This window comes from Schistocerca cancellata, chromosome 3 (genome assembly GCF_023864275.1).
Source record: "Schistocerca cancellata isolate TAMUIC-IGC-003103 chromosome 3, iqSchCanc2.1, whole genome shotgun sequence".
Classification (NCBI taxonomy): domain Eukaryota; kingdom Metazoa; phylum Arthropoda; class Insecta; order Orthoptera; family Acrididae; genus Schistocerca; species Schistocerca cancellata.
The window spans coordinates 94,740,604-94,766,013 of record NC_064628.1 but is presented as its reverse complement, the minus strand read 5'-3'; positions in this window follow the sequence as shown (position 1 = coordinate 94,766,013).

Below are 25,410 nucleotides of genomic sequence, written 5' to 3'. Positions count from 1 at the left end.
TTATCTTGCTGCAAGATGTCATCGCCGTAGGGGGAGACTTTAAGCACGAAGCTATGCAGGTGGTCCGGAATAATGTTCATGTAGTTCATTGCTTTATTGGTGCCTTCGACTACCACCACTGATGCCATGAAAGCCCAACTCAGAGTACGCCATAGCATAATTCAGCCCTCACCGGCCTGCATCTATGGCGCGGTGTATGTTTTGAGCAGTCGTTCGACTGGATGGTGGCGTGTAAGGATCCAACCATCGACCTGTTGGAACAAAAAATGCGATTCATTCGACAGGCGACACGTTTCTGTTGACCCACGAAGAAACTTTGTGATGTTGTGTCAAGTGCAGACATAACTGACGATATCGTTGGGTAAACACAGGAACACTTAGAGGTCATGTGATGTGGAGCTCCAACAATGGCCTTTGAACGGTGTGCTCCGGAGCCCTTATGCCTGCACCGGCATTGTCAGATCAGCCACAGATTGCTGCCTATCGAGGATTACACTGTGGGAGATCCTCCGACCTCCATGTTTTACGATGAGACATGCTCGTCCAGCACCATACGCCCTACTCCTTATTTCACCAGCCTTCAACTACACTACTGGCCATTAAAATTGCTACACCGCGAAGATGACGTGCTACAGACGCGAAATTTAACCGGCAGCAAGGAGATGCTGTGATATGCAAATGATTAGCTTTTCAGAGCATTCACACAAGGTTGGCGCCGGTGGCGACACCTACAACGTGTTGACATGGGGAAAGTTTCCAACCGATTCCTCATACACAAACAGCAGTTGAACGGCGTTGCCTGGTGAAACGTTGTTGTGTTGCCTCGTGTAAAGAGGAGAAATCCGTACCATCACGTTTCCGACTTCGATAAAGGTCGGATTGTAGCCTATCGCGATTGCTGGTTATCGTATCGCGACATTGCTGCTCACGTTGGTCGAGATCAATGACTGTTAGCAGAATATGGGATCGGTTGGTTCAGGAGGGTAATACAGAACGCCGTGCTGGATCCCAACGGCCTCGTGTCACTAGCAGTCGAGATGACAGGCATCTTATCCGCATGGCTGCAACGTCTCGATCCCTGAGTCGACAGATGTGGACGTTTGCAAGACGACAACCATCTGCGCCACAGTTCCACGACGTTTGCAGCAGCGTGGACTACCAGCTCGGAGACTATGGCTGCGGTTACCCTTGACGCAGCATCACAGACAGGAGCGCCTGCGATGGTGTACTCAACGACGAACCTGAGTGCACGTATGGCAAAACGTCATTTTTTCGGATGAATCCAGGTTCTGTTTACAGCATCACGATGATAACGTCAGTGTTTGCCAACATCGCGGTGAACGCACATTGAAAGCGTGTATTCGTCATCGCCATACTGGCGTATCAGCTGGCGTGATGGTATGGGGTGCCATTGGTTACACGTCTCGGTCACCTCTTGTTCGCAGTGACGGCACTTTGAACAGTGGACGCTACATTTCAGATGTGTTGCGACCCGTGGCTCTACCCTTCATTCGATCCTTGCGAAACCCTACATTTCAGCAGGATAATGCACGACCACATGTTGCAGGTCCTGTATTGCAGGTCCTGTACGGGCCTTTCTGGATACAGAAAATGTTCTACTGCTGCCCTGGCCAGCACGTTCTCCAGATCTCTCACCAATTGAAAACGGTTGGTCAATGGTGGCCGAGCAACTGGCTCGTCACAATACACCCGTCACTACTCTCACCAATTGAAAACGGTTGGTCAATGGTGGCCGAGCAGCTGGCTCGTCACAATACACCAGTCACTACTCTTGATGAACTGTGGTATCGCGTTGAATTTGCAAGGGCAGCTGTACCTGAACACGCCATCCAAGCTCTGTTTGACTCAATACCCAGGCGTATCAAGGCCGTTATTACGGCCAGAGGTGGTTGTTCTGGGTACTGGTTTCTCAGGATCTATGCACCCAAATTGCGTGAAAGTGTAATCACATGCCAGTTGTAGTATAATATAATTGTCCAAAGAATACCCGTTTATCATCTGCATTTCTTCATTGTGTAGCAATTTTAATGGCCAGTAGTGTACTTTCTGCAGGTGCTCACGACAGTAGTACACCAACAGGTAACTAACCCTGCCGTTTCAGAGATTCTTGTTTAAAGCCGCATCGGCACAACAACGTACCATTTGTCAAAACCGCTTATATCAGTGGATTTCCTCATTTACGACGCGTATCCTTGCTATAATGACTGCCCAATCGTCTCTTTTCCGGTTACATTCCTTCCTTATTGCGTGACGTGCCCGCAGCACCATCCGGAGGCATTCAACCTCACCGTCGGTAATGGTCATAGTGCTATGTTAGTGACAATTTGTGAACAGTGACCAGGAGAAGCACGGAAATGGAGGCACCCCCAGAGCATCACTACGAGACTGCCACACCGGAAGAAAAAAGATGACCACAGCATTCTCGAAAAGACTATGTAACATCTGTATGGCCTTATTTTAAAGTTGTTTTTGTAATCCCATTTAGCCTGAAGATGAGTTTTACCTCGAAACATGTCGCTAAATAAATAAGTAATAAAATAGTTGACGAAGTTTGTGACTGGTACCGGCAATGTAATAAACCTTTACATATTATTAAAAAAAACCCTTACATAAATAAAACCTTTACATAACGGTCATAATGTTTCGTCTCATCAGTGTATAAGAACTTCAACATCTGTCGTAGCTTAGCATCCCTGTTAGTGCACAACCGGATGTTTAGAGGCTGTATGTTCGAATCTCGTCAAATGGAGCTAATTTTTTTCATTTCTGAATCTAGCTTATTTCTAAATCTAGGCGTATGATCATTATATTTATTCATTTAGTTGATTTAAACGTATTTTTTTAAATTTATAATACTCTGCCGCGTCATTTTCATCGTTGAATTGACTTTCTTATTTGCTCTTTTCTTTCATTCGGAATCTTCCTTTGCCGACTATAATCTGCAGTCAATTGCCAACCATGACTGTTCATCGGCTCGTAACGCGGCACTTCGTGTAGCCAGTGGGGGGGTAGTTTCAGGTAACCAATGACTGCGAGAAATTACAGTTAGGTTTAGAGTTGAAACTGAAATTTTTCTTTCTTAAGTTTGCCCATAGAAGTTAGTTTTCGTCGTTTAGAACACAGCCATGGTGACTCTACTCCTGGAGCAGATTCTTGACCGCTGTTTTCTCGGGTACATTGCACATCAAGAGATTGCAGTACGTTCAGGACGTGAGTTTACATTCACGTCTGCCGCAGTTCAGTCATTGCTCACTTAAAATCAATCACCGCGCGGAGTAGCCGTTCGGTCACAGGGCGTCTTGTCACGGTTCGCGCGGTTACCACCGTCGGAGGTTCGAGTCCTCCCTCTGGCATGAGTGTGTGTGTTGACCTCAGGATAATTTAGGTTAAGTAGTGTGTAGGCTTAGGGACTGACGACCTTAGCAGTTAAGTCCCATAAGATTTCACACAGGCTTGAACATTTTTTTAAAGATTCGCAAAACAATGACTGTGACACGCTTGCCTTTCGGCAATGAATCTTGGATTCACAGAAAGGAAGACAAAAGCAGCCTACAATCGGCTGAAATATTTTAAGATATGCCAAAGCTTTCTCAAGAAGGGATGTTGTAAGTAATGATAACATACAAAAACAATTTTTTTAACTTAAATGACGAAGTAGAAGCATATAGGGAGAAATGAAGGCAACATCTTAAACTGAAGGAAGAAAATGTAATTGTTGCTGCTGGTGATTATAGGTTTAAGGGAAGTAAACATCTGAGATCAGCAAGCCACATCCCAAGACGGAATCAGTGTACCCCATCTGTTTGCACTAAGGTAAATTCCGTGTTCAAGAGTGAGAAAGTGCTCTAAATGTTTGCGTAGTGCCCAACTGAAGTGGAACATGGGAACCAGCCCAGTGTTTACAAAGAGGGATGTGGGAAACCACCTAAAAACCACATCCAAGCTGGTCGGCACACCGGCCCTCATCGTTAACCCGGCGAGCGAATTTGAACTGGGCCATCGCACCTACCCATTAGGGAAAGGGGTGCTTTTCACGCGCACTGCTATCGTTGCGGGTAACACAGGACTCCAGTCATTATAAACAACTACAGGCGGCCAGGAAAAAGGACCGAGAAAAACACAGTCTTAAAAACGTCAAGTGGAAAAAGGACCGAGAAAAACATAGCCTTATAAATGTGAAGTAGGAACAGACATATTATTTAGACTATGAAGTGAAGATGAAGAAGAAGAAGATGAGTATGAAGAATTTCAAAGTGATGGCCTCCACAAGTTTTGGTTACACGGTAAGTAACATAGATAACATGACAACTACATTTGTGAGCACTTATTGTGCATGATTATATTCTATACGGCAGCTGCGGGCGCCAGGTACTGACACCCAAGATTTCCAACACCAAATTTCCAAGCAGAGAGCCCCTGCGGTAGTCATAATGTAGTGAGTTTACGATAAAAATCGGATTTGATCGATCGCTTTATCTGCCGCTATAAGTAACAGATACGAAAAAAAGGCTCCAACCACAACAAGTAGAACCAGATCTCGGCGGGAGGAAAAAAAGCAGGAACAGCCATGTAGACGTTATCTCACAGCAGAATCTTCAGAAGCTTCGAAAGAGACGTGCAGCGTAAACCTTGATTATATCTCTCTTGACCACACGAATTATTGTTTTGGAATCAGGCCGCTACTCACAAGATAATAGGGAATTTAATTTTCATCAGGTAAATAATATATAAAAACATTTCTGTCTCAGCAGCAGGAGTCAACCTTCATTGAAGGAGAATAAACTCATACTACTCTGGGGTTGCTTTCACACTGCAAGACGGCTGTTATGAATGTGAGGAAGTGCATTAAAATTAAAACAAAGTTCCATTATAATATGAACATACAAAATATAGTACAGCCCAACAGGAGATTAATTCACATAAATGGAACTACTGTGTGACTATAAAATACGAGAAACCGTACCATAGATGCGTAGCATGATTTTATGCTTGAAGAGAAGCAAAACAAATTTGCTGTGTACTGAAGAAGAAAGGAGAAATTGAAAATTTTACGCACGAGATAAAACAAATCAAACTGAGCTTAGAAGACTAGATCTAATGTATGAGTAGCAGGTAAATAAAGTTTATATAAAACTGAAATTACAGGCTGTCATTGGTACTGAAAAATTGGAGAGTAGGAAAATATGAGTATGTGATAATCTTATCAATAAGTAACAGCGTGAAATGCGGAATTATATTTTTAATAGAGGAAGTACCTACAAATTATCAAGTTGAAGAAGAACCATATATCAGGGAACAGTATCTGTGAAGTAGATGAATAACAAATTTATTCTATGAAATATGATAACCACAAGTAATAATTGGAGGAATTAGTTGATTAAAGTATCAAAATCTTTTTATGGAAATGGAAAATAAATACATAATCAACTTTGCACGGATCCTCAGAATACGAGTCCTATTAGAACTTATCGATTCTTTTTGTTTTAATTTCACCGGGAAAAGTTTTTTTCATCTCTCACAGTACGGTGCCTATTTCATTCGAAGAAAATTTCTTCCCTTCAGATTGTAGCCTTAGCTTAGGAAATGGAAAAATGTCACCAGCTAAACTGGGGATTAGAATCAGCATGGGAATGTTTCGAAGCACGACACACATACTTTTCTCATTTTAACTACTGTTGTGTGAGCAGACGCATTGCGCTACTCCAGCAACATTTTTTGCGTGCTTGGTCACTTCAATTCACCATTCAGATGGTCCAATAATGTTGCGCAACAGTTCACCGAGCTATAAACAGCAAATCATCTTCTCACATCTGCATTTACAACATCTACTACTACATCCACATGACCTACATTTACCCTGTCAGTACAAAAAGTTTCGAACCTAGATTTGCAAAGAAATGACGACCTTGCCTCTCCTAACTTGAGTACAACACACAGAACGTTCATACAAGCATGTGAAACTGTTAGAAAAGTCCTTCTTTGGATTGTTCAGATTAGCTTGAATGTCGGCTATGGTGTCAAAGTGCTGACGCTTCGTGTGAATTTCTGCAACAAACATCATCAACCATGTCAACTTATCCCAAAATATGACTCTCCGCATTTTGCATTTAAATCACACCGTAGCAGGCGTCTACGGTCGTTGCAAATTATTCGGGAGTCGAAGTATGCCGGATAAACGCTGCACACACTTTTCTGTTCTTCAACACATTCTGGACAATGACTCGCTCCGTCACCATTTGTGAGACAACAACAGTGTCACACTGAGCCCCAGCGACCTCTAGTAAAGACTGCATGCTGACATCTGACTAGTCGAATGCACATTTGTTGTTCACTGTTGTTAGTTCATACTGTCGTTAGTACATTGCATACCTGAAGTAGAATCAATTTTGGAACATTCTGGATGGACGTTGTAATACTCAGCAAACCACTGTACAGTTCAGGACGGAGGGTTCTGTGTAATCCTTCTAGTGATGCCCTTACTTGTTCCACTTAAAGCTGGAGACCAGGAAAAATTACTATCTGTATGCCTCTGCAGGAACCCCAATAATCGTATTTTACCCTCACGGTCCTTATACGTGATGAACGTCAGAGGTAATAGAATTTTTCAGCAGTCTGTAGGAAAGACTGAATCTCGCGACTTCTTCACCAGCGATTCGTGAAAAGACCTGCTTCCTTCCTCCAATGATCTGCATCTAAGCTAACAGAGCATTTCCATAACAGTCTCGTACTGATATAATTTACCTGTAACCAATGTAACGGCACCTCACTAAAATGTTTTCTTGTTTTTCTCTAATCCAACCTGACGGGCATCCCAAACTCTCAAGTAATAGTCAGGAATGGGCCATAGAAGGGTTATGAGCGATGAATCAAATTCTCACTCTTTTAAACTCTCGTACATTTATAGCAATGTTTATCTGCGACTCTACTAAATTGCAGACCTAATACTGCAGAGTGTGATGGGAAATACTATGACCTCAGCAAGTGTACATAGGGTGTTCGAAGTCTTAGAATCAAACGTGTAGGGGTGATAGACCACGTCATGCGGAGCACCTTTTGGCGGAGACAAAATATTCGCTGACGCTTCCCGTCATGCTAGGAGTCTTTCTATTGAAGTCGTGCACACTGGGACAACGAGATTTCATCAAATTAGCAGGGCTTACTACCCTGGTGTGCTGCATCTGCATACTACATACTCCAGCAAATTGATAGAGTATTTTCCTACAGGAAAACCGTTATTCCGAGCATTGGCATCTTTGAAAAGCATACCTAAAAACACCAATAACTGCCACTTTGTTCCGTACTTGGTAGCCCTGCAAGCTGATGTTGAGAGATTGGAATGTATTTTCTCCCTTTTGTTTTACCACAGGCGGGAAAAGTACGCTCTGTCGTTGGTAGGTGCCCTGTGACATGAGTCTTGAGCTCCAGTTTTTGGATAGAAATGGCTGGCAAAAAAGTTGACTGGGATAGGTGTTTTTACAGGGCTGCTGGAGGGAGTATGCAAGATATTATGAAGTTATTCTACTGCCAATGTTGGCGACATATTAGGGTACATACACTCCTGGAAATGGAAAAAAGAACACATTGACACCGGTGTGTCAGACCCACCATACTTGCTCCGGACACTGCGAGAGGGCTGTACAGGCAATGATCACACGCACGGCACAGCGGACACACCAGGAACCGCGGTGTTGGCCGTCGAATGGCGCTAGCTGCGCAGCATTTGTGCACCGCCGCCGTCAGTGTCAGCCAGTTTGCCGTGGCATACGGAGCTCGATCGCAGTCTTTAACACTGGTAGCATGCCGCGACAGCGTGGACGTGAACCGTATGTGCAGTTGACGGACTTTGAGCGAGGGCGTATAGTGGGCATGCGGGAGGCCGGGTGGACGTACCGCCGAATTGCTCAACACGTGGGGCGTGAGGTCTCCACAGTACATCGATGTTGTCGCCAGTGGTCGGCGGAAGGTGCACGTGTCCGTCGACCTGGGACCGGACCGCAGCGACGCACGGATGCACGCCAAGACCGTAGGATCCTACGCAGTGCCGTAGGGGACCGCACCGCCACTTCCCAGCAAATTAGGGACACTGTTGCTCCTGGGGTATCGGCGAGGACCATTCGCAACCGTCTCCATGAAGCTGGGCTACGGTCCCGCACACCGTTAGGCCGTCTTCCGCTCACGCCCCAACATCGTGCAGCCCGCCTCCAGTGGTGTCGCGACAGGCGTGAATGGAGGGACGAATGGAGACGTGTCGTCTTCAGCGATGAGAGTCGCTTCTGCCTTGGTGCCAATGATGGTCGTATGCGTGTTTGGCGCCGTGCAGGTGAGCGCCACAATCAGGACTGCATACGACCGAGGCACACAGGGCCAACACCCGGCATCATGGTGTGGGGAGCGATCTCCTACACTGGCCGTACACCACTGGTGATCGTCGAGGGGACACTGAATAGTGCACGGTACATCCAAACCGTCATCGAACCCATCGTTCTACCATTACTAGACCGGCAAGGGAACTTGCTGTTCCAACAGGACAATGCACGTCCGCATGTATCCCGTGCCACCCAACGTGCTCTAGAAGGTGTAAGTCAACTACCCTGGCCAGCAAGATCTCCGGATCTGTCCCCCATTGAGCATGTTTGGGACTGGATGAAGCGTCGTCTCACGCGGTCTGCACGTCCAGCACGAACGCTGGTCCAACTGAGGCGCCAGGTGGAAATGGCATGGCAAGCCGTTCCACAGGACTACATCCAGCATCTCTACGATCGTCTCCATGGGAGAATAGCAGCCTGCATTGCTGCGAAAGGTGGATATACACTGTACTAGTGCCGACATTGTGCATGCTCTGTTGCCTGTGTCTATGTGCCTGTGGTTCTGTCAGTGTGATCATGTGATGTATCTGACCCCAGGAATGTGTCAATAAAGTTTCCCCTTCCTGGGACAATGAATTCACGGTGTTCTTATTTCAATTTCCAGGAGTGTATATGTTGGCACCTCGCTGCTCACCGTTGACACACTGCACCTCGCTGCTAGCCAGTAGCGTTGTTGCAGGTACGCTGCAACCGCGATGCGCGCCAGGAGTAGTGACCAGTGCAGCTGTTGACATAACTAGCAGAATGGCAGGGGAGCAGATGCGTCGCTACTGGAGTGACCTTGAAGCAGCCAATCATTACTCAACTTTCAGGTCATACAGTGATGGTCGCAGCGCCGAACACAAACCAGCTAGGTATCATCGCCTGGCGAAGGTCGTAGCGAGGAACATGCCGAGCAGTGGTGGTGCAAGTTAAGTGGAACGGTTAGATGCAGTGGGTTTGATTCATCATAACAGGACCATGACGGCGAGCAGTAAGTGGCGAGGTAGCAGCATAAACGCACCGTTAGGAGCGTGAGGAAACTGTTGCCACGCAGGGAGGTGTGTGCTTTTTGGAGATTCGCACTATGGCTTTCGACATCTTCAGGCTCCAGCCATGGAGTAGGAAAGATTCATTTTTGTGTTGTGGCATTCGAAGCAGACTTTGGTCCCGGAGGGTCAGTCGAACAGACTCAGAGGAGCGCATGCCTGACCAACAGTGATGAAGGGCCCCATCGAGTTACTACACTTGGACGCTGACCATTGAAGCTCGTGGTAAGATTACACTGCAGCACCTGCATGAGAGGGACTGAAAGGCATAGTGACTTGTTGATTAAGATGGATGGATTGACCTCTATAACAGTTCCTCTGTGCCAGTAGGAAATTTGTCTTCATTCTATGTCAACTTCATGCCTTGCAATCACTTCAAACCTATCATACGACATCCTGATTCTACATTCATGATCGTGAAACATCAGAACCAAACTGACATGCTCACTCATTTCTGAACCTTGCTACCAACTAGGTACAGTCGCTAATGCGACTGGAAGTGAGAGTGTGAATAATTAACGGTGAATCCTTGCAAATTTAAAATTTTGCTTGTGAAATCATTTCTGCATCTATTGCATTCTTCAATATTACTTTCGTAGTCAGTAAATATCACATCAAAAAAAGGACTAATAGAATATTCAATGGGACAGACTCAGGATAAAGTGTCTACAGCACCTTATACCAGAGCGTGTTGACTGAATTCTGTTGCGTAACTTTATTAACTAAAATTGGCTCCTGAGGAGTGATCTGCTGCCATAATTAGACTGATCATACCAGCAGGTATAAAGTCAAGGAGAGAGTGGTGGTAGTTTGGTGGGGTACATGGATGAAAACCTAGATTTAGATGTACAGATAGTCTGCTGCCATTTAATTACATATTTTATTACTTCTAACATGTAGTATAGTGTAAATAATTTATTTAAATTAAATGCCAATGAATGTTCACTTTGCTTCATTGTACAGATGTGTGATTGTAGCCTGTGAAGATCCTGCAGTTGGTAATGTATGCCACTAGGAAAGCGGATTTACTCCCATTATTTGGATATAAAGAGTGGGTGAGCTTCCTTCTTTCTAGCAAAGCCTAGTGGCGACACTGTTATACAATATTTAAGTTATTTTTGTCCTATTCCAGAGTTAACCGTTGAACTGTAACAGGATCCCAAACTCACAACACCACACAGAGTAGCATCTGGTACTAGCTCTCCACCATCCAGAGTGGAATCTCAGTCACGGTCAGCCTGCAGACTAGGAAGATAACACACAGTCAGCTAGAGTGTTTTGGGAACCAGCCAGGCAGAAGTCACTGACATGAGACCATTAGGCCACATCAGCGGTGCTGGGCCTCAGAAAATGGGTGTACCATATGTGATGTGCTCGCCAGCATCTGGCTGGATGCTGCACAGAGACTGGCAACGAAAGCAGGCTCTGTGCCTGCCTTTCTTTGCTGCCATGTACGGAGTACAATGCCTGGGTGGATGCTGCAGAATTACAGGCAATGAGTGCACGCCCTCGGCCAGCCGTCTTCGCACTGCTGCGTACGGACTACAGCGAGCGGTTCATGCAATCCTCGTCACATTTGGATGGCTATGGAAGTGACGGCAGCGTACTGGCATTGTTACAAGAGGACATATGGCCACCACAGCAGTGGTCGCTGGGGTGAAGTCACGGTCTGTTTGTTGTGGTCTGGCGAGTGTCCTTCCTGGTAGAGGTTATTTGTCTGTTTTCTTCCTTACCACTGCATGCTGGTACAGCAGTGTGACGCATATCTAGAGTCCAGGTTAAGAGGATTTAAGCGACATTGTCTGACAGTTACTGTGTAGTTCAGTTTTGAGTGACATTGCTTGAGAGGCACTGTGTTCTGTAAGCGAGCGACAATGTTTTTGGTTGTCTTGTCGGCTATTACAGTGTTGTACTTGTCAGAGTTGTTCTTTTAGTCATGCTTGTATCCTATACTGCATTGCACTGGTGTTCCTTTTTACTGTGAATTCGTACATTAGCTGCACTGTATTTATTAATGTAATTGAACCTAACGAAAGTAAGGGATTTGTTTTGAAACGTCCCCTTAGAACAATTATACAAGACTGTGCTTAAACTGACACACAATATTTTTAGCGCAACGCAATCTGACTTTCAGAAATCCCTACAAAGGAATGGCCCTGACTAACATTAACCTGTACCTTTCACAAATCACTTACCTCACCAAAAATCTTCGTAACTCGAACTACTGCAATACAGCGAGCGCCACTACTGCCAGCTAAATAACAGATTCAAACTACTGAAGGCACTAACTACTGATAGGCATAGTTAGCAAATGAAAGATTTTAATAGAGAACAAACAATGTATTTACCTTAATAATCATAATATATACAGCAGTTCATGACATCCATTTTTACAAATTTCAAAACTCCGCCATTTCTCTCCCCACATCCACCACTGCTGGCGGCTCACCTCCAACTGCGGAACGCTGCGCGCTGTTCACACCCAGCTGCCGCTGCCCAACACTACAATGGCAGACAACAATGCAAACTAGCCACAGACTGCACACAGCACAGCCAGTGATTTTCATACAGAGCGCTACGTAACGTTGCCAATAAGAAAACATAAACAGCCTACTTACAGTTTAAAGGGCAAGATTTTTCCTCACATGTCCCCTAATTTAATTAAGTTTGGCTTCTCTTTTGTCATTATGTCTTTAAGCTGAAAAGCGGCAAGTCATTTAGCATGTCTCTTTTTTGTTTAATATTAGAATGATACTCTACTGCAGGGCTTAACAACTGGCCGGTCTTGAGCGCGAGTACTCGCGTCTGCTCAGGCATGTGCTCGCGAGCAGGTGCAAGGTCGCGGAGTAGGGAGGGAGGGGAGGGAGGGGAAATGCGCGCGCACGTTTGAATGTGATCTCGCGTTCTTAGCAGATTTAACTAGCCATCTGAATGCTTTGAACATTTCACTACAAGGTAAAGATCTGCTAATTACTCATATCATAGATCGAATATGAGCTTTTAAAATGAAATTGACACTTTGGGTGAGTCAGCTGGAAACAGGAAACCTAGCTCATGTTCCTAAATTATCATCCATGCAAGATGTTCTCAAAGACTGTGAACGTTATTCACATAGTTTAGTTGATCAGCGCTTTCAAGATCTGACAGCACTAGACACTGATTTTGATCTGTTCTCTCCATATTCAGCGAATATTTAAGAGATTTGTCCTGAGCTGCAGCAAGAAATTATTGACCTGCAGTGTGACAGAGAATACAGAGACAAATTTCAGAACAAGAAAAACATTTTGGAATTCTACAGACACTTCCCTCAGGATAGATTTCCTCGTTTGCACAAACTGGCGACTACAATAATATCAATGTTCGGTTCCACATATGTTTGTGAACAACTGTTCTCCGCAATGAAATGTAACAAGACGTGCCTGAGAAACGCATTGTCTGATCGAAATTTAAACTGCACGCTGCGCCTAAAATGCACTAGAACAATTACTCCGAAGATAGACGCAATTGTAAAGGGCAAAAAGTACAAGATAACCGAGAATCCCACACTTCAGTCACACCTTTTATTGTGTAACAGTTCACAAATTAATGCGAATGTAGAGGCATACACTGCGCTAATAAAATTACGTGGCTTGTGTACATTCTCCTTTATTTGTTTCATTTGTCGCAGCAATAATTCGTGAGTGATATCCCTGCAGGCGCGAGCACGGAGCAGCGCGAGCACGCTACCCCCACTACCGGACCAGAGTGGAGAGTGGGGAGAGTCACGTGGGGTACACAACAGCTGCCGCCAGTCAATGTAAATCCGCGGCCACCTGCAGGGATATCACTCACGAATTATTACTGCGACAAATGAAACAAATAAAGGAGAATGTACACGTGCCACATAATTTTATTAGCTTGGTGTATGCCTCTACCACCTGTAGAAACTGAAACTAAAGAATTCCACGACAATCCTATATTTTCAACACTTTCTTCAATACTACTTAAAATATCACCTCCGGTTGTAGTGTTCTTCATGGCTACTACATCGAGGAGCTCCTCCCTCACCTGAAGATCTCTATTAACACCTCTAATAAATATGGCAAGCTGCGCTGTTCCAGAGATATCAACACTTTCGTCCAGAGCTAGAGAATACGCCATAAAATCTTTACAGATATTTTGCAAGCTGGCTCTGGACGTCGTCTGCCATGTCCTGTATGCGACGCATAATGGTCATGTTAGATAATGGCACAATCCGAAATTGTTCAACTTGAGATGGACACAAATGTTCCGCTGCAACTACCAAACATTCTTTTATTAAATCGCCATCAGTTAAGGGGCGCAGGGATTTTGCTAAAAGCAAAGCAATTTTGTAACTCACTCTGATAGCTGCCTCAGCTCTCAGAGTCCAGATCTTCTTCTGGTAGCTTTCTTTTAAGTTTAACAACTTCCTGTGCACGATCTGGTCCATCACATTTTCCGCGTCCGTAGTCTTTCGCGTGGTACGACATATAATGTCGCTGCAAATTAAATTTCGTAAAAGAATTCAGCGTTTTGTGACATACTAAACATTTTGCAACACCATCTTTTTCAGTAAACAGATACAATTCCTCCCAAGCATGGTTGGGGTTACACAACGGCGACTTCACATGATTCTTAACCAGCGAAGTGACTGTTAAGAGCTGATCGTAGTACTTTAAACGTTACACAGTCGGCGCGAATTCAATAGGCACGCTGCGGCGCTATTCAAACGTGCGCGCGCATTTACCCTCCCTCCCCTCCACCCCTACTCCGCGATCTTGCAGCTGCTCGCGAGCACGTGCCTGAGCAGACGCGAGTACTCGCGCTCAAAACCGGCCAGTTGTTAAGCCCTGCTTTAATCCATGTAGGACATATTTGTAATATAATCTGAAGTTCTTTCACAGATGCACTATGTGTTTGTCTTTTAACTAAACAGATTAATGTATTCATTTAAAACTTGTTTCTGTTATCACCTTCATTTAATATTAATAAGCAATTCTTCACTTTAGTATCCACAGATAGGACCATATATTTTTCTTCATAGTCATTCTGCGGCGCTGAGTAATTTCAGTATACGTTTTAAAGGTGTGCTGGGTTCTTAACTAATTTTAATTTTCTGGGGTTTCGCTAAGTGATGTAAGCAAAACAGAAGTTTCTTGAGTTATGGAAGAAGTCCCCATTTGTTTTTTTTTTTAATGTTTCAAAAAATGGTTCAAATGGCTCTGAGCACTATGCGACTCAACTTCTGAGGTCATCAGTCGCCTAGAACTTAGAACTAATTAAACCTAACTAAGGACATCACACACATCCATACCCGAGGCAGGATTCGAACCTGCGACCTTAGCGGTCGCTCGGCTCCACACTGTAGCGCCTAGAACCGCACGGCCACTCTGGCCGACTTTAATGTTTCATGCGCTGTTGGCACTGAGAGTGTGTACAGATGGTATCATGTATATGAGAGAGCTATTATGATCCGATGTTAATTTGACGGCCACCAGATGACTGTTTTTGTAATCATTCAATGGTGTTAAGGTTTAGAGGGTTTATTGTACCAGGGTCATGGGAAGCGTTTAAGATCAATGGTTCAAATGGCTCTGAGCACTATGACACTTAACATCTGAGGTCATCAGTCCCCTAGAACTTAGAACTACTTAAACCTAACTAACCTAAGGACATCACACACATCCATGCTCGAGGCAGGATTTGAACCTGCGACCGTAACAGTCGCGCGGTTCCGGACTGTAGCGCCTAGAACCGCTCGACCACCGCGGCCGGCGTTTAAGATCTCTGAACTAATTTTATATATGTTTTGTTACGTATTATTTTAACATGTGCGCTGAAAAGTATTTTTTTAATGGCATGGAGAACTAAGTTGTACTTTTGAAGATGGAATGTGTTCTTTCGAAACGAAAGAACGGACACCATTGGTGATCTTGCATCTCTCGAAAAATGCTGCTTACAGGCGTTGGTAAATACCAAAGGGGACAGTTGAAAATGTGTGCCCCGACCGGAACTCGAACCCGGGATCTCCTGCTTACATGGCAGACGCTCTATACGACTGAGCCATTGGGGACACAGAGGATAGTTTCCAATTCACTCAACACTTATTGTTACAACAGAGTATATGGAATACATGAAATGATTACGTTTATAAATCAATGGTATAAGCGGTTCTGAGGTATGAGGTATCGACCCATGCTGAAACACCCATAATAGTGTGTGGTGCAACCTCCATGGACGGCAAAGCAGGTGCTGACTCTGTCATCCAGTCGATTGTACAGATAGCGAATACTGTCCTGGGATATACTATGACACACCTACTCGACCTATCCGACTACTTCTGTAACAGTCGTGGGTTGACGAATTGCATGAATCACTTCTCTTTCTGTGGTATCCCACACATGCTGGACTGGAGATGGTCGAAATGGTTCTGAACACTAAGGGACTTAACATCTGAGGTCATCAGTCCCCTAGACTTACGAGGGGACCTTCTGGGAGGTGCATCGAGGTATGAGCTCCCACTTCGCCTGCTTATAGTGTGGGTAGGCATCTATCACACCCTAAAATTGTAGGTGCCAATGCGACCACGTTTTTGAAATATTGCCTGTTAAAGTTTGGGCAGCTCTTTATGTACAGCTAAGTTTCACTATTGGGACAAGTGAGCGAATAGCCGAGTGGCAAGCGAGCTAGATTCCCGTCCAGGGGCACTGGTTCGAGACCCATCTATGCTACTTTTGTTTCCTTTTTTCAAATTCCTGCATTAATTTATATTTAATCATGGACATTCCGCAAGGAATTGATTAAAAATAATTAAAAGCTTCTATAAATCAAAATTACAAACTGAATGTCACATTTTGTTTCAATCTTTTGCTTTTTTTTATTTTAACCGTAGTGCAATTTCTTGAAATATTTCATTTTTGTTCAAATTGTTTGCGTTGTATTTAATTTTGTTCAGTTGTTTAGGGAATATTAAAAAGAAACCAACGAATGAAGGATTAAAAATATGTTTCATTTAAAGGAAAGTTAATCGATATTTCCTATATTTTGAAGAGTACATTCCGTCAGATGATACTTGTTATAAAAACAATCAAAATATTTGTATTTTCGACACCACGAACATTGTACGAATGCACATTCATTTTCGTCGCAATCGCATCTGTATTTTCTCAAGTCCGCAGGAAACGCCACTGCCTTGACGTTATTGAATACTTGTTTTTGCTATGGATCTAGTGTCACGAAAACAAAAGTAGCATAGACGGGTCTCGAGCCAGGGCGCCTGGACGTGAGTCTCGCTCGCTTGGTACTCGGCTACTCGCTCACGTGCCACAATTTTCTGTATATAAAGAGCTGCCCAAACTTTAACAGGCAATATTTGCAATATTTCAAAAACGTGGTCGCATTGGCACCTACACTATAAGCAGGCGAAGTGGGAGCTCATACCTCGATGCACCTCCCAGAAGGTCCCCTCGTTAGAACTACACTACTGGCCATGAAAACTGCTACATCACGAAGATGACATGCTACAGACGCGAAATTTAACCGACAGGAAGAAGATGCTGTGATACGCAAACGATTAGCTTTTCGGAGCATTCACACAAGGTTGGCGCCCGTGGCGACACCTACAACGTGCTGACATGAGGAAAGTTTCCAACCGATTTCTCATACACAAACAGCAGTTCACCGGCGTTGCCTGGTGAAACGTTGTTGTGATGCCTCGTGTAACGAGGAGAAATGCGTACCATCACGTTTCCGACTTAGATAAAGATCGGATTGTAGCCTATCGCGATTCCGGTTTATCGTATCGTGACATTGCTGCTCGCGTTGCACGAGATCCAATGACTGTTATCAGAATATGGAATCGGTGGTTTCAGGAGGGTAATACGGGACGCCATGCTGGATCCCAACGGCCTCGTATCACTTGCAGCCGAGAAGACAGGCATCTTATCCGCATGTCCGTAACGGATCGTGCAGCCACGTCTCGATCTCTGATTCAACAGATGGGGACGTTTGCAAGACAACAACCATCTGCACGAACAGTTCGAGGACGTTTGCAGCAGTATTAACTATCAGCTCGTGGACCATGGCTGCTGTTACCCCCGACGCTGCATCATAGACAGGAGCGCCTGCGAAGGTGTACTCAACGACGAACCTGGGCGCACGAATGGCAAAACGTCGTTTTTTAGGATGAATCCAGGTTCTGTTTACAGCATCATGATGGTCGCATCCGTGTTTGGTGACATCTCGGTGAACGCACATTGGAAGCGTGGATTCGTCATCGCCAACTGGCGTATCACCCGGCGTGATGGTATGGGGTGCCATTTGTTACACATCTCAGTCACCTCTTGTTCGCGTTTACGAACTTTGAACAGTGGACATTATATTTCAGATGTGTTACGACTCGTGGCTCTACTCTTCATTCGATCCCTGCGAAACCATACATTTCAGCAGAATAACGCACTACCGCATGTTGCAGGTCCTGTACGGGCCTTTCTGGATACAGAAAATGTTCGACTGCTGCCCTGACCATCACATTCCCCAGATCTCTCACCAATTGAAAACGTCTGGTCAATGGTGGCCGAGCAACTCGCTCGTCACAATACGCCAGTCACTACTCTTGATGAACTGTGGTATCGTGTTGAAGCTGCATGGGCAGCTGTACCTATACACGCCATGCAAGCTCTGTTTGACTCAATGCCGAGGCGTATTAAGGGGCTCCGGAAAGGCTCAAAATCATGAAATGTTCAATTTTTACTTTTTTGCGTTTTCTGAATCTGCAGACTATTACCTTTTAATAGATATATAATTTATTCAATTCCGAAGACTACAACTATTTTTAAATTTTTTTTGAAATGTGTTCTACATGGGCGTGACCCACTGTGGCGCTGTTAAACTGCTGTCAAATGGTGTTATTATTAACGTCCGTGTTCATCAGGTACATTTTAGTGATGTGAGATAAAGTATGTGTTGTGGCTAACCTGTGATGGTTCAATATATATCGCTGGTGTGATTGTCGATTGTTTCACGTTTATTTACTCTGTCGTTATCTCGAAAATATTCGTAATTAATTCTGTTTCTTGAGTCTCTGTTTTGTTGAAGTATAATAATGAGTAAAAGTAAAGTTATTAGAAATCCTCTGAAATGTCGACGAAATGAAGAAGGCTGTTTGGGCTCTTTTTTTTCATACTTCTTCAACCGATGAAAATCCCCAACATAGCTTGTGTCCCAAAGAAGAAGACAGTTGGTGTAAATATAACAAATGATTGCTAACTGGTGAAGTGTACACTCATAAGCATAGTCTGCCTCATGCAATAATGGAGGTGATAAAACCTATTTTCAGAGACTTAGCAGCACCTGAACTGTTGAAAAAGTGTATTCACGGAAAAACTCAAAACCCCAATGAAAGTGTAAATAGTGTTATATGGTCGAGAATCCCCAAGACTGTATTTGTTGGAATAGAAACACTTCACTTTGGTGTGTATGATGCTGTTGCGACTTTCAATGATGGCAACATTGTAAGGTGAAAGGTATTTAGAATTATGGGAATGAAGATAGGTTCTAACATGGTACGAGCGATGCTTGCTTTAGACAAGGAACGCCTTCGGGCTGCAGACAGGGCTGAGTCTATAAATACAAGCAAGAGTAAACAGGAGGAGGAACAAGAGGAAGCTGGAGGAGGAGTTTGCAGAGGATGAAGATAATCCATCCTATGGACCTGGAATGCACTAAAAAGTTAATCCAATCTTTGTCGCTCGATTCCCAAAACTTTTATTTTCTCATACTAATTACATGTTTTCTAAGGATCTTCCAAACATATTTGTTTCAAACTTTCAGTAAATGTTACACAGTACCTTCTGCTTAATTTAACACAGCCTTTTTCCAAAAAACTGTATATTTTTGAATATATAAATAAAAAATTGCAGAAAAATGTCGTGAATTTTCATTACAATTGAAAAAAAATCATCTTTAATAACTGAACTAAAATTTTGTAAAATCCCTGTATTAAGTTGTAGCCCATATTCCAATAAATAATCTGTAAAAAGTTCAACTTCCTACCTCAAATACTTTGTGAGGAAAGATGTAATTTATAAGCGTTATTTTAACATTGCAAGTATAGGGCGTTCCGGAGCCCCTTAAGGCTGTTATTACGACCAGAGGTGATTGTTCTGGGTACTGATTTCTCAGAGGATATGCACCCAATTGCGTGAATATGTAATCACATGTCAGTTCTAGTATAGGGCTAACATATTTGTCCAATGAATAGCCATTTATCAACTGCATTTATTCTTGGTGGAGCTATTTTAAAGGCCAGTAGTGTACTTAAACCTAACTAACGTAAGGACATCACTCCATCCATGCCCGAGTCAGGATTCGAACCTCCGACCGTAACAGCCGCGTGGTTCCGGATTGAAGTGCCTAGAACCGCTCGGCCATATGGGCCGGCTGGAATAGAGACATGTCCGGGGATTGTGCTGGGCATCTATCAGAGCACGACGAGTTTCACAGGCAGTGTGTGGGCGAACGTTATCCTCTTGGAACAACACATTACCACACTGTTGCAAGAATGGCAGAGGAACGGATCTAAAAACTTTCTGCACTTACCAAGCGCTGGTTAGCGTCCCATCCGGAAACACCGAAACTGAAAGAGCTGAAGCTTATTTCACTTCAGACCATAAAGGCCTGGCATGAGGCGAGTGTGACTTGGACGAATGCACTCTACAGCGCTCACCGGATCTTCCGTGCTTGCAGAATCCGCTTTCATTGATGAAGGCCTCATTAGGTCATTCCATCTTCAAAGTGATCCTATGTTAGCGCCACTAGAGCTGTGCATGTCGAGGCTGTGGCGTAAGTGGAAGATGGGCTAGAGGTGTGCCTGCCCATAGTCCCACTGCTGATAACTGGTTCACGACAGTTCATGTTGACACGCCTCGGCTCACCATCCCTCTTAACTCTGCTGTGGTAGCTGTACGCTCCGCCACTGCTGTTCTCACAATATGACGGTCCTGGAGGGCGTCTGTTCTGCGTGGACGTCCATAACCTCCTCTATCTGTTGCGTTGTCCTCGATGGTGAGAGTTCGTCGGAGGTGAGGGTATCATCTGGAGTGCCCCAGGGAAGTGTGGTAGGTTGTAACCTCCCCCTCACTTATCGACCTTAATTACAGTGAAAAATTAAACCGCGTATACCTAATGGAAATTTGGGAAAAAGCACTCGTCACCGAAGTTAAACCGTCGGTAAAGAGGGAGGAAAGGGTTACATCTAAATGAAAGGAAAAATGCAAATGAAACTGGTGGAAATTAATTTTGAAATAGGGGTAAAGTTAATAAAGAAAGTACATGTGCGGCCGTTACGTTAACAATCAACTAGCGGTAATTAGATTTTGAGATTTGGGGGAAATTACGGTCGCCAGTCCTAAGGACAATTACTATAGTAACTGAAAAAGAAAGATTATTACACATATAATTAGCACTAGAACCGTGGCAACTGAAGGTTGACAAGTGTAGTGTGAAAACTGAAAGTGTGTCAGAAGTAATAAATTTCGCTACACTCTGACTTAATTTAGCAAAAGAATTAATAAAACCGGAAAATCGAAAGTTAATTTAGTGACTGAAGTTAATAGTGAGCTTTCTTTCTGAAGCACATCGAAATTCAGTAAAATACGGGTAGTTTTGTACTACCTCAACAATCATTTCAAAAGCTACTTGAATCTATGCAATTTAGAAATAAGAGATTTAACTTTGAACTTGAATTAAATGATTCTGAACAATTAACAATAGTGAAATTTAGTACGTACCAAGCTGAGCTGCTGTCACAGGTAAGCTAAAATACGGTAACAAAACTCGCACTCTTAATTTGTGCTTGTGTAATCTAAATATTGTAGCCAGCTATGAATACCTTAACTGAACTTAGAAATGAAAGCAGTGAAATCGAATGATGCTGGCGTTTGAATTTCAACGACACTCGGGTTCATTCCGGAAAAGGAACGGACCCTGCTTGGTAATGCAATTGGGACAATGAGCAACAAAGGTTCATGCTACGTTGCTGTAATTTTGTGATTTGAACAGGTTGAAAAGCTGAGGCCTGCCATACAGTTCTAAAACATTACGTGCTTCCAGTCTTCCTTGTTGGTTGATTGAAGGTTTGAAGCCGTCGATCGAGGAGGTGGCGACAGTCACTCATTGTCGGCCGTCGCTGTTGCAGAAGCTGGATGTTGGCGCGCCTTCTTCTCGACACGGTCACCAGACGAAACGGGCTCTTGATGTGCGCCAGCTAATGCTTCCCGTCCGCGACACCGTATCAGAAACTATCATCGCAAGTCGAGCGCAATTACATGCTGCAAAACCCCGAAAGCGCGGCAACTCGCGGGAGCTTCACACAACACACCTGCTCCACTCGCTACTCCAGCCAGACTCTCTCTGCCCGCGCTCCACGCGACAGAGTTAACACTAGCAAAGATCCTACACACTTTCATTCTTCAAACGACCTATCGATGTAATCGTTCGATAGCAGTTTTCCCTAGGGTAGACCCAGCGTATAAATACAAATAATATTTACAAAACAACCAATTATACATCGACATATATATATATATATATATATATATATATATATATATATATATATATATATATATATATATATATAAACAGAAAAACAATTACAATATATAAAGAGACAGAAATGTCATATCTGCAGGTAACAAAAATAAGGAAAACAAATTTATAGTACAATAGATGGAAATAGGAGGATATGCATTTCCGGCGTTACAAGGTTCACTGTTGTTTTCTATCTACATAAATGATCTTTTGGATAGGGTGGATAGCAATGTGCAGCTGTTTGCTGATGATGCTGTAGTGAACGGGTAGATGTCGTCGTAGAGTGGCTGTTGGAGGATACAAGATGAGATGGACAGGATTTGTGATTGGTGTAAAGAATGGCAGCTAACTCTAAATATAGATCAATGTAAATTAATGCAGATGAATAGGAAAAAGAATCCCGTAATGTTTGAATACTCCATTAGTAGTGTAGCGCTTGACACAGTCACGTCGATTAAATATTTGGGCGTAACATTGCAGAGCGATAAGAAGTGGGACAAGCAAGTAATGGCAGTTGTGGGGAAGGCGGATAGTCGCCTTGGGTTCATTGGTAGAATTTTGGGAAGATGTTGTTCATCTGTAAAGGAGACCGCTTATAAAACACTAATACGACCTATTCTTGAGTAATGCTTGAGCGTTTGGGATCCCTATCAGGTCAGATTGAGGGAGGACATGGAAACAATTCAGAGGCGGGCTGATAGGTTTGTTACTGGTAGGTTTGATCATCACGCGAGTGTTACGGAAGTGCTTCAGGAACTCGGGTGGGAGACTTTAGAGGAAAGGAGGCGTTCTTTTCGTGAATCGCTACAGAGGAAATTTAGAGAACCAGCATTTGAGGCTGACTGCAGTACAGTTTTACTGCCGGCAACTTATATTTCGCGGAAAGACCACAAAGATAACATAAGAGAGATTAGGACTCTTACAGAGGCATATAGGCAGCCAAATGGTTCAAATGGATTTGAGCACTATGGGACTTAACTTCTAAGGTCATCAGTCCCCTAGAACTTAGAACTACTTAAACGTAAGTAACGTAAGGACATCACACACATCCATGCCCGAGGCAGGATTCGAAACTGCAGTCGCTGAAGCGCCTAGAACCGCACGGCCACCCGGGCCAGCCTATAGGCAGTCATTTTTCCCTCATTCTGTTTGGGAGTGGAATAGGGAGAGAAGATGCTAGTTGTGGTACGAGGTACCCTCCGCCATGCACCGTATGGTGGATTGCGGAGTATGTATGTAGATGTACATCTAGAGAATGGTCACGTGACCACTGATACCAGCGTCGTTGCTCAAGTGACCCAGCATGTCCAACATGTCTGGCAATTCTCCGTAAGGACCATCCCGCCACTCGGAAGGCCACAATTTGACCCCCTTTCAGACTCGCTCACTTGGCTGTAGTAAGCGCGAGTGCGTCTACTATCCCCTAAGTGGCAAATGCCGTCATCAGATCAAAGTCGACGTCGTCTTTCCAGATGAACTATTTTTTCCAGCAGCGCATGTCCAGTGAAACCCTCAGCAAGTTCTAGCCTCACCATCGACGCTCCTACCGCATCAAGTTCGTAAACAGCGACGCAGATAATTGGGGTGCCCTTTTCATCACTGCAGAACGGAGTTCCCTGGCAGCGGTGCGCCGCTTCCTGGAAGGGGCGCGCGAGCAATCGCGATGACTAATTGAGCGGCGAGAGCCCGGCGCGGCTGTGATTGGCTCATTGCGCCAGTCATGCGCGGCCGGCCGGTCCCTCAATCAGCCGTTAATTGCCGACCTGATGGCGCCGCCGTCGCCCACAATTAGGCGGCGAATCGTGGCCCACCAGGCGGAGACACGGTGCAAAACCGGCCGCTTAGCCCCGGCCATCCCATCCCACGCGGCGATCCACAAGTGCTTTTCCGCTCATTGCTCTGCCGTTAGCGGCCTCCCGAGCAATTGCCTGAGAGGTCTTCGACAGCGCTCTGCAATAGCGTCAGTCTGAATCGCAGGCGATGGGAGGTGGGGGGAGCGCTTTTGTACATGCTGTCGGCCGTTGCTGCCAGTGGCAAGGAAAGGGCCATGTTGCGCAGTGGCTGAGGAACTGGATCACATTTGAGAGCAGCGGGGTGGAAGTAATCGTTTGCAATCTATATTTATGTTTTCCGTTGTTTCTCTCCTCTCGCCCAGTCATCAGTCCTGGAGAGGTTCCCATTCCGATAGTGATGACCAATTTATTTAAATGTTATTCAAGACTGCCTCCGACCCAGAGTGCAACTCTTTCTCCTAGGCGCATGTTCTTTTCATAATTTTGGCCGGGTTAACCACCGCAATAAGGGACCTACATAAAAATCCACAGTTACCGGTACAACAGTCATAACTGGTGTTATAGAATTAGCATCCGACTATATCAGGAATGTTACGCCACTACGGGCACCGATAAGAAAAGAAAAATACTTGAGCCGTGGTAAAATTTGCTGTTTTGAAGAGCGCGCCGCAACGCGCAGTGTAAAGCAGTCGCCCTCCGTTTCTGGTGGTGGCGCCGCTGTGGCTATCGCAGCTTTGGTGTCTCCCTCTGGTGGGAAAGGGGAAAGGTAGCCTGTTCACGTGCATTTAAGGGGCGCTATGCGCTCGCTAGGCGGCAGGCGATCATTGTAGGCAAAACCACCCCTTCCTTCCGCCTCCTTGATTTCTATCTCACCATCTATGGCCGTCCTATCGCCCTCACTCCCACCCTTAAGTACCTTGGCGTCACCCTCGACCGTCGCCTCTCCTGGACTCCCCACCTCCGGACAATCCAAGCCAAGGCACGCTCCCGACTCAGTCTCCCAAGCTCCTCTCTGGCCGTACGTGGGGTCTGGACCCCTCCACCATCCTCCACACCTATAAATCCCTCATCCGCCCTATCCTTTGTTATGCCCATCCGGCTTGGATCTCTGCCCCCCCCCCCCTACCTTTTACAAATCCCTCCAAATCCTTGAACGCCATGCTCTCCGCCTCGCCTATCGCATCCGTCTCCCCTCCCCCACGCGGATCCTGTACGATCTCATCCCCTTCCCCCACCTCCTCCTTTTCCTTGAAAGGATACGGATCCTGTACACCTCCCGTAAACTCAATCCTCCTCACCCGCTAGTCTCCCCGATCCTCTCCCACCCCCACCCGCTGCCGCGCCTGTATTCCCATGTCCCACCCGGTCTCCATCTCTCCACCCTCCTTACCCTCTCCCAAGGTGGCTTCCACCAGCTCCCCCTCCATGATGATGTCCTCCTCCCCTCCATCTACCCCTCCTATCAACTTTGACCCTGCCCCACCCCCCCCCACTTCCGGTGTCCTTTCCTTTAGGCACCCTCCCTCCCTTCTCTTCCCTTCCCTTCTCTTTCCTTTTCCCCCATCCCATCCCTCCACCCCTCTTCCTCCGGGCTTCCCCTCCCCCTTCCTC